The sequence below is a fragment of the Balaenoptera acutorostrata genome, chromosome 6 (assembly GCF_949987535.1).
Source record: "Balaenoptera acutorostrata chromosome 6, mBalAcu1.1, whole genome shotgun sequence".
Lineage (NCBI taxonomy): Eukaryota > Metazoa > Chordata > Mammalia > Artiodactyla > Balaenopteridae > Balaenoptera > Balaenoptera acutorostrata.
Genome location: NC_080069.1, coordinates 18,657,929 through 18,668,767, shown reverse-complemented (window position 1 = coordinate 18,668,767; position 10,839 = coordinate 18,657,929).

Genomic DNA, 10,839 nt, shown 5'->3' with positions numbered 1-10,839 from the left:
AAAAACCACTGAAAATTTTGGATCAGAAACTAAGATTAAGAAAGCAGCCTTTCTCTTGGTCCATGTGGTCTTCTTTCTAGAGTTGGGATATTACATTATATACACCATGAAATTCTGGAAACAATCAGAGATGGTAAATCCTATATATGCCTCTTCTACCTTGAGTTGATGTCCAGTGGTCATTCAGTCAAATGCTTTTTAAAAGAATACTTCTGTTAAAACTTCAGTAATTCATTCAGAACAGTATAGCAACTCTACTTATGTTATAGTGCCTTGGATAATTAACGGATTCTACCTTTCCAGCATTGTGTTGTTTAATTTTCTGGAGTTACTGTTGGACATATCTGGTTATTTTTTCTCAGGTTGACATAAAGTCAAAATGAAAATAAGTAAGGAGAAGCATAGTGACCTTAAAAACTGTAACTTTAAAAAGTACTTCTGTGACTTATGAAACTTCTATCAAGGATTTTTATCTATTATGTTTATCATTTTTTACTGTATAGGTCCAATTTAAACACTTCCTTTAAAATTTATTGCCAAAATAACTTTCTCTCAATTAACATATATTTGTAGTTTTTTTCCTAAAAATCAGTATTCTCACCTGTTTATCTTAACTTCAGAAAAATTGAGGATCTTTTCTTTATAGTGGTAAAATATGCATAACGTAATATTTATCGTTTTAACTGTTCCGAAGTGTGTAATTCAGTAGCATCAAATAACATTTGCAATGTTGTGTAATCATCACCACTATATCTAAAACTTTTTGGTCATCCCCAACAAAAACTTTGTATCAATTAAACAATAATTCCTCTTTCCCCTTTAACTCTATTCTACTTTCTGTCTCTATGAATCACCAAATGATTGTTGTTTTGTATCTGGACAATTTCACTTAGCATAATGTTTTCAAGATACATCCATGTTGCAGCATATATAAAAATTTCACTTCTTTTTATGGCTGAATAATATTCCTTTGTATGTATATATCACAATTTGTTTAGACATTCCTTTGCTCAAGGACACATGTTATTTACACCTTTTGGCTATTGAGAATAACTTGGCTATGAACATTGGTGTACATATATATGTTCAAGTGTCTGCTTTTAATTCTTTTGAATGTATACCTAGGAATGAAATTGCGGGTCATATGGTAGATTCACGTTTAGTCTTTTGAAAAAACAACAAACTGTTTTCAACAGCAGCTGTACCATTTTACATTCCCACCAGCAATGCACAAGAGTTCCAATTTCTCTACATCCTTGTCATCACTTGTTTTCTTTTTTTTTTTTACCCATCCTAATAGGTATAAAATGCTATCTCATTGTAGCTGTGATTTGCATTTCCCTAATGACTAATGATATTGAGCACATTTTCATGTGCTTATTAGCCATTTGCATATCTCCTTTGAGAAATGTCTATTCAAGTCCTTTGCCCATTTTTGAATTGGGTTATTTGGTGTTATGGAGTTGTGGGAGCTCTTTATATATTCCGGATTTAATCCCCTATCAGATGTTATTTGCAAATATTTAACCCCATTATTTATTTATATATTTTGATAGTATCCTTTGATGTACAAACATTAATTTGATCAAGTCCAATTTATCATTTGTTTCTTTTGTTATCTGTGCTTTGGTGTCATAGTCATTAAGTCGTTGCCAAATCCAATGTAATGAAGACTTTAAAATTTTTTTCCCTGAGTTTTACAGTTTGAGCTCTTAAATTTAGATCTAAAATTTAGATCTTTGATCCATTTTGAATTGACTTTTGCATTTAATATGAGGTAAGGGTCCAACTTCTTTTGCATGTGGATATCCAGTTTTCCCAGCACCATTTGTTGAAAAGACTTTCTTTTTCCCATTGAAAGATCTTGGCACCTTTGTCAAAAATCAATTTACCATATATGTGAGAGTTTATTTCTGAGCTCTCTATTCTATGCCAGTGGTCTATATGTCTGTCCTTATGCCAATACCATTCTGTATTAGTTACTACAGCTTTGCAGTAAGTTTCAAAGTCAGGAAGTATGAGTCTTCCAGTTTTCCTTCTTTTTTTTAAGGACTGTTTTAGCTATTTAAGGCCCCCTAAAATTCCATTTTTGTGAAAAGAACTATTGGTATTTTGATAGGGATTACATTGAACCTGTAGCTTGCTTTGGGTGGTATTAACATCATAAAAATATTAAGTCTTCCTAGCCATGAATATAAATATCTTTCCATTTATTTTTGTCTTCTTTAGTTTCTTATTTAGTTATTCATTTATTTTTTGGCTGTGTTGGGTCTTCGTTGCTGCGAGCGGGCTTTCTCTAGTTGTGGTGAGTGGGGGCTACTCTTTGTTGCAGTACGCGGGCTTCTCATTGCGGTGGTTTCTCTTGTTGCAGAGCAGGGGCTCGAGGCACGTGGGCTAAGTTGTGGCACGTGGGCTCAGTAGTTGTGGCACGTGGACTGTAGAATGCAGGCTCAGTAGTTGTGGCACATGGGCTTAGTTGCTCTGCAGCATGTGGGATCTTCCCGGACCAGGGATCAAACCCCTGTCCCCTGCATTGGCAGGCGGATTCTTAATCACTGTGCCACCAGGGAAGTCCCTTCTTCAGTTTCTTTCAGCAATATTTTGTAGTTTTGAGTGTACAACTCTTTCACCTGCTTGGTTAGATTTACTACAAAGTATTTAATTCTTTTAGGTGCTATTATCAGTAGGATTGCTTTCCTAAATTTTTTTTGGCCTTTTTTATTGCTGGTATTTAGAAACACATCTGATTTTTGCGTGTTGATCTTGTACTCTGCAACTTCGCTGAATTTATTAGTTTCTACTTGGTGTATTCTATATACTGGATGGTGTCATCTGCAATAGTTTTAGCTCTTTCTATTTTGGATGCCTTTTATTCACTTTTCTTTTCTGATAGCTCTGGTTAGAACTTCCAGTAGAATGTTGAATAGCAGCAGTGAAAGTGGGTATTCTTGTTTTTGTTCCTTATCTTAGGTGGACAGTTTTCAGTCCCTTACCATTGATTATAATGCTAGCTGTGGGTTTTTGTAAATATTTTTTAATATGTTGAGGGATTTTCCCTCTATTTCCAGACTTCTGGAAGTTTTTTATCATGAAAGTGTGTTTGATTTTGTCAAATGCCTTTTCTGCATCAATTGGGATAATCATGTGGTTTTTTTCCTTGTTCTATTAATGTGACACATTACATTGATTAATATTCTTATGTTGAACGACTCTTACATTTCAGGAATAAATGCTGCTTGGTCATGGTAAGTAATTATTTTAAAATGCTATTGGATTCAATTTACTAATATTTTGTTGAGGATTTTTGCATCTATCTTCATAAGGGCTATTGATCTGTGATTTACTTTTCTTGTGGTATTTTTTTTTCTGGCTTTGATATAAATTAATGCTGGACTCATAAAATGAGGTAGGAAGTGTTCCCTCCTTGTCAATGATTTGGAAGAGCTTGAGAAGGATTGATATTAATTCTTCTTTAAATGTTTGGTAGAATTCTTTTGTGAAGCCACCTGGTCCAGGACTTCTCTTTGCTGGTAAGTTTTAGATTAATAATTCAATCTCTTTACCTGTTATAGGTCTGTTGAGATTTTCTATTTCTTTGTGAGTTGGTTTAGGGCATTTGTGTGTTTCAAGAAGTTTGCCCATTTCTCTAATGGTTATCTAATTTGTTGGCTTACAGTTGTTCATAGTATTCTTCTATAATTCCTTTTTGCCTCTATAAGGTTTGTAGTAATACTTCCATTGTTATTCTGATTTTAGTTATTTGTGTCTTCTCTTTTTTATTTTGTCAGTCTAGGTAAAGGTTTGTCAATTTTGTTTATTTTTTCAAAGAACCAATTTTTGGTTTCATTAATATTTTTCTATTGTTTTATTTCTCTATTTTGTTAACTTTGCTCTAAACTTTATTGTTTCTTTCTATCTGCTAGCGTTGAGTTTGGCTTTATTTTCCTTTTCTAGTTCCTTATGGTATGAAGCTGTTGATTTGAGATCTTACATTTTTTTACAATGTAAACATTTACACCTATAGATTTCCCTCTGAGCACTACTTCCACTGCATCCCATAAATTTAGTATGCTGTGTTTTTATTTGTTTCTAAGTATTTTCTAATTTATCTTGTGATGGCTTCTTTAAGAGTATGTTGTTGAGTTTCCACAAATCTGTGAATTTTCCTGTTTTCTTTGTTACTGATTTTTAACTTCATCCTGTTGTGATTGGAGAAGGCACTTAGTATTATATCTGTCTTTTACTCTATTCAGACTTATTTTGTGGTTTAACATGTGATCTGTCCTGTAGAATGTCCCATGTGCACTTGAAAAAAGACTGTATTCTGCTGTTTTGGGGTAGTGTTCTATATATCTTTTATATCTAGTTGGTTTATTGCATTTTTCAAGTCCTCTATTTTCTTACATCTCTTATGTCTGACTGATCTATCCATTACTGAAAGCAGGGCATTGAAATCACCACTATTATTATAGAGCTCTCTATTTCTCACCTTCTGTTCTATCAATTTTTTGCTTCATATATTTTGAGGTATTTTATTAAGTGCATAAATGTTTATAATTTCTATTTTCATTGTGATATCGAACCTTTTTTAATTTAATTTTTTATTGAAGTATAGTTGATTTACAACATTTTATTAGTTTCAGGTGTACACATAGTGATTCAATATTTTTATAGGTTATACTCCATGTAAAGTTATTACAAAATAATGGCTATATTCCCTATGCTGTACAATATATCCTTGTTGCTTGTCTATTTTGTATATAGTAGTTTGTATCTCTTAATCCCATACCCCTATTTTGCCTTTCTCCCCTTCCCTCTCCCCACTGGTAACCACTAGTTTGTTTTCCATATCTGTGAGTCTGTTTCTAATTTGTTATATACCTTTGTTTTATTTTTTCAGATACCACATATGTGATAACATAGAGTATTTGTCTTTTTCTGTCTGACTTATTTCACTAAGCATAGTACTCTGTAGCTAGGTCCATTCACTTTGTTGCAAATGGCAGAATTTTATTCTTTTTTATGGCTGAGTAATATTCATAGTATATATATACCACATCTTTATCCATTTATCTGTTGGTGAATTCTTAGATTATTTCTTGAGACTTTTATTAAGATACATCTTCTTTGTCTCTTGTAAACTTTTTAGAGTTAAGGTCTATTTTGTTTGATATTAGTGTAGCCACTCCAGCCCTATTTTCATCATCATTTGTATGAAATATTTTTTCTATCATTTTACGTTCAACCTATTTGTCTTTAGAAGTAATGTGAGTCTCTGATAGAGACCACATAGTTGAATTATAAATATTTATTCATTTTGCCAATCTCCGTATTTTTATTGGAGAGTTTAATCCATTTACACTTAAGGTAGTTACTGATAAGGAGGGATTTACTTCTGCCATTTTTCAGAAAACAAATATGTTTTCTATATGCCTATAGGTTTTTATGTCCCTCGTTTTCTCCATTACTGCTTTATTTTTAGTTAACTTTTTATAGTGAAATATTTCAATTCTCTTCTTAATTCTTTATACGTATATCCTATAGATATTTTCTTGGTGGTTACCATGGGTATTATATTTAATATCCCAAAGTTATAATAATCTAATTTGAATTGATGCCAACTTAACTTCAATAACATAAAAAAGCTCACTACTATACCACAGCACCCTCAGTTTCTGTTATTAATGTCATAGATTACATCATTATACATTTTGTATACAATAAAATAGATTAATAATTTTTATGCATTTGTATTTTAAACCCTTTAGAAAATAAAAGTCAGGCTCAACCAAAATTACAGTAATAGTAGCTTTTACAGTTGCCCATGCATTTACCTTTACCCTAATTTCTTTATATGGCTTCAAGTTACTATCTTCCTTTCATTTCAACCTGAAGCACTCCCTTTAACATTTCTTGGAGGGAAGGTCTGGTGGTAATGACCTCCCTCAGCTTTTTAAAATCTAGGCGTGTCATTTCTCCCTCATTTTTGAAGAGTAGCTTTATTGGATATAAAGTTGCCCATCAACAGTTTTTTTTTCCTTTAAGCATATTGAGTATATCAACCCACTGACTTCTGGCCTTCAAGCTTTCTGATGAGAAATTGACAGATAACCTCATTGCAGATCACTTGTATGTGATGAGTCACTTCTCTCTTGCTGCTTTCAAGATCGTCTCTTTGTCTCTGTCTTTCAACATTTTGATTATAATGTATCTCAGTGTGAGTATTTTTGAGTTTATTCTATTTGGAGTTTTTGAGCTTCTTGGATTTGTAGATGCATTTATTGCAATTTCAATCCTTTAAATTTGGGGAGTTTTCAGGCGTTATTCATTTCGTTCCTTTCTCTCTCTCTTCTCCTGATGGCATTCCCACAACGCCTATGTTGGTCCACTTGATGGTGTTTCACAGGTCTCTTAGGCTCTGTTCAATTTTCTTCATTCTTTTTTCTTTCTGTTCCTTAGACTTGATAATTTCAGTTGTTCTTTCTTTATGTTCACTTATTCTTCCACTTGCACAAATCTGCTTTTTAACCCTTTTGAGGTATTTTTCATTTCAGTTATTGTACTTTTCAGCATCAAAATTTCTTTTTGGTTCTATTTGAAAATAATTTAATCTCTTCATTGATATTTTTTAATATATTATTTTCCTTTGTCCATGTCTTCCTTTAGCTCTTTGAGTGTCTTTAAAAGAGTTGTTTTAAAATCTTTGTCTAGTAATTTTGACATCTATGCTTCCTCAGGTACATTTTCTGTTGCTTTATTTTTCTTCTTTGAATCAGCTATACATTCTTGTTACTTTGTATGCCTTGTTGTTTTTTTATTGAAAATTGGACTTTTGAATTTGATAACATGGAAACTGGGGAAATCAGATTTTCCCTTTTCCTCAGAGTTTGGTACTTTAAAAAGTTGCTATAAGGTGTCTCCGTATTGGAGTAAAAGCTTAAGATCTTCTGCATGTCTTTTCTGAGCTCCATATTTCCCTAGGTATGCATGGTGGCTTTCTAAATTCCCCCATGTACATAGTTGCTTTTGAATATCAAAAACAAACAAACAAACAAAAAGCAAGCAAACAAAAAAACAGGTGGCTCTTTTAAATCTCCTGGAAATTACTTCAGCTGGTGGAAGTTGGAACATTGGTGGCCAGCCTCCTTATCCACACTTCAGCAGTGAGAGCAGTAATTCACAGTTAGAACCAAGAACCTACATGTGGATGACAAGGATCTTATTGGCCACCCTGGCTCCAGAGGAAGCTGCTCCAGAAATTTGGGGTACATTCTTCACAGCTGTCTGGTATGGGGCTGGGGTAGGGGGCTGAGTAGCTGCAACCACCCTAATGGCTGAAATAAACCAAAATTAATGAAAACGTCCTAGCCAAGCTATCCCCTTGAAGTTACAAGTGTTCAAATAAACTCCAAAGTTCCAAAATATCCACCTCTGATAGTTTCTCCTAGTACAGTTGCTGTCCAGGTAGAGAGATGAATTCTTGGTGCTTCCAACTTCATTATCTTCCCTGACTTCATTCCCTTGAGGTTTAATCTTAATAGTAATGCACGATAACTTTTTAAACCATTTTGGTTTCCCTGTATTGGAGATCCTGATCTTCTCCTCTTTTATTAAATTTAGTGTCTATCACCCGTTTATTGGCTACATTAAATATATAACTTTAAGAAACCTAGATATTTTAATTAATCAGAAAATTACAGTGCACTAACATCCGAGTCAATCAAGTGTCTTCACGGCACTATAGTACCACTTTGTGGGGTAACTGAAATCACTTTTCTTTGCTATTACTAACTGTCATGCAGTATGAAATAATTTAAAAAGTATAAAGGTTCTTGAGGAGAGCAATTTACCTATGTTCTTTTTTAAAATCTTTTATTGGAATATAGTTGATTTACAATGTTGTGTTAGTTTCAGGTGTACAACAAAGGGAATCAGTTATATATATACATGTATCCACTTTTTTTTTTTTTAAGATTCTTTTCCCATATAGGCCATTACAGAGTATTGAGTAGCATTCCATGTGCTATACAGCAGGTTCTTATTAGTTATCTCTTTTGTATATAATAGTGTGTATATGTCAATACCAGTCTCCCAATTTATTCCTCCCCCCCCCCTTATCCCCTGGTAACCACAACTTTGTTTTCTACATCTGTGACTCTACTTATATTTTGTAAATAAGCTCATTTGTATCATTTATTTAGATTCCACATGTAAGTGATATCATATGATATTTGTCTTTCTGTGTCTGGCTTACTTCACTCAGTATGACAATCTCTAGGTCCATCCATGTTGTTGCAAATGACATTATTTTGTTCTTTTTTATGGCTGAGTAATATTCCATTGTATATATATATATCACATCTTCTTTATCCATTCCTTTGTTGATGGACATTTAGGTTGCTTCCATGTCCTGGCTATTGTAAATAGTGCTGCAAAAAACATTGGAGTGCACATATCTTTTCAAATTATGGTTTTCTCTGGGTATATGCCCAGGAGGGGGATTGATGGATTATATTGTAGCTCTATTTTTAGTTTTTTAAGGAACGTCCATACTGTTTTCTATAGTGGCTGAACCAGTTTACATTCCTACCAACAGTGTAGGAGGGTTCTGTTTTCTCCACACCCTCTCCAGCATTTATTGTTTGTAGGTTTTTGATGACAGCCATTCTGGCCAGTGTGAGGTGATACCTCATTGTAGTTGTGATTTGCATTTCTCTAATAATTAGTGATGTTGAGCATCTTTTTATGTGCTTTTTGGCCATCTGTATGTCTTATTTGGAGAAATGTCTGTTTAGGTCTTCTGCCCATTTTTTGATTGAGTTATTTGTTTTTTTGATATTGAGCTGCATGAGCTGTTTGTATATTTTGGAGATTAATCCCTTGTCAGTTGCTTCATTTGCAAATATTTTCGCCCATTCTGAGGGTTGTCCTTTTGTTTTGTTTATGGTTTCCTTTTCTGTGCAAAAGCTTTTAAGTTTCATTAGGTCCCATTTGTTTATTTTTGTTTTTATTTTCATAACTCTAGGAGGTGAATCGAAAAAGATCTTGCTGCGATTTATGTCAAAAAGTGTTCTGCTTATGTTTTCCTCTAAGGGTTTTATAGTGTCTGGTTTTACATTTAGGTCTTTAATCCATTTTGAGTTTATTTTTGTGTATGGTGTTAGGAAGTGTTGTAATTTCATTCTTTTACATGTAGCTGTCCAGTTTTCCCAACACCACTTGTTGAAGAGGCTGCCTTTTCTCCACTGTATATCCTTGCCTTGGATTAGTTGGATTAGACCAAGCCCAGCTACTTATCAACTGCATTATTATTCTCTTCCTTGGGCCTTGGTTAACTCATCCATGGAATTGTGGAGTCACACTAGATATCCTTAAAGTCCCTCTTAAATGCATGTCCTCTGGTCACACACATGTCAGTCCTCTAGTTAAACTTTCTGTGCCACAGATGTTGTTTTGTATAGCATCCTGCAAGTGTTGCCCAACTCTGCTGAGAGGGCTCCAGGCAGACCAGGAGAGTCTGGGTTCATTACAAACATCCCTCTTTGAAAACCAATGTCCGTGGTATTCACCTATCTTTTCTTAGCTAGTTGGATCTTACTTCCATATGTTACTACTCCTCCTTTAGGTCTTATACTTTCAGCCAATCTTAGACATGGCCATTGAGTTCTAAGGAAAAATTTTCAGAATCCTCATCTCCTGTTTGTTTTCCTGTAGAGCTACATTTGTTCATTAATGTGCCTTTTGTAATGTGGTATTCACCCTGACTGAAGCTACTAAAATAGTCTAATTACTAATCAGTATGTTGAGACTGTTGCTGTGATCCTTCAGTAGTTAGACATGTTCTTCATACTTACTATTTCATACTTACTAGTCAGTATGAATTTTAAAATTAAAGTGCATATTTAATCTAGTATTTATTTTTCCTCTTTTAGTCCTCTTAAAGTATTAATGGTGTCTCTTATAATCAATAATTCTTGTGCTGGAAAAGTAATAAGGTGCTCTGATGTTTGCACAAGTTTCTAATAATGTACCAAAAGATAAAGTATATAAAGTACAACTATCTTGCCATAATCAGTCCTAAGGAATTGGTTTTCATTCTGGAATTATACTTGAATTTCAATTTATTAAACCCACGCCCATTTCTCTCCCCTGTGATACTTATATTTATAATCATATGAGTATTATTTTAGCTATTACAGATCCAGGTAGCTGCTATTTGATGTTGACTCTCCACTTCTGTTCAACTGCTAATGATAGCAGGAGCTCTGTGGTCCCATAGGCCTCATATTTTATTGTATTGCTATGGCTGCCATGCTTGTTATTTCCTCAGCCTCTTCTGCAGAATGAATTCTGTAGGAATCTTTACATAATTTCAATTTTGAATTTTGTTTAACATAACAGCATGCTTACTTTTAAAAATAAAGGAAGGAGACTGATTTCTACTCTTTGCCATCCTATTTATTTATTTATTTATTTATTTATTTATTTATTTATTTAATTGTGGTCTAGTTGATGTACAATGTTGTGCCAATCTCTGTTGTACAGCAAAGTGACTCAGTTATACACATAGAGACATTTTTAAAAATATTATTTTCCATTATGGTTTATCCCAGGAGATTGGATATAGTTCCCTGTGCTTGGGTATAGTTCCCTGTGCTATACAGTAGGACCTTGTTGTTTATCCATCCTGTATATAATAGTTTGCATCTGCTATAAAATAAAATTCATTTAAAATAAAATTTATTTTCAGCTATAAAATAATTAAGTCATAGGGGTGTAATGTACAGCATGGTGACTACAGTTAATAATACTGTCCTGCGTATTTGAAAGTTGCTAAGA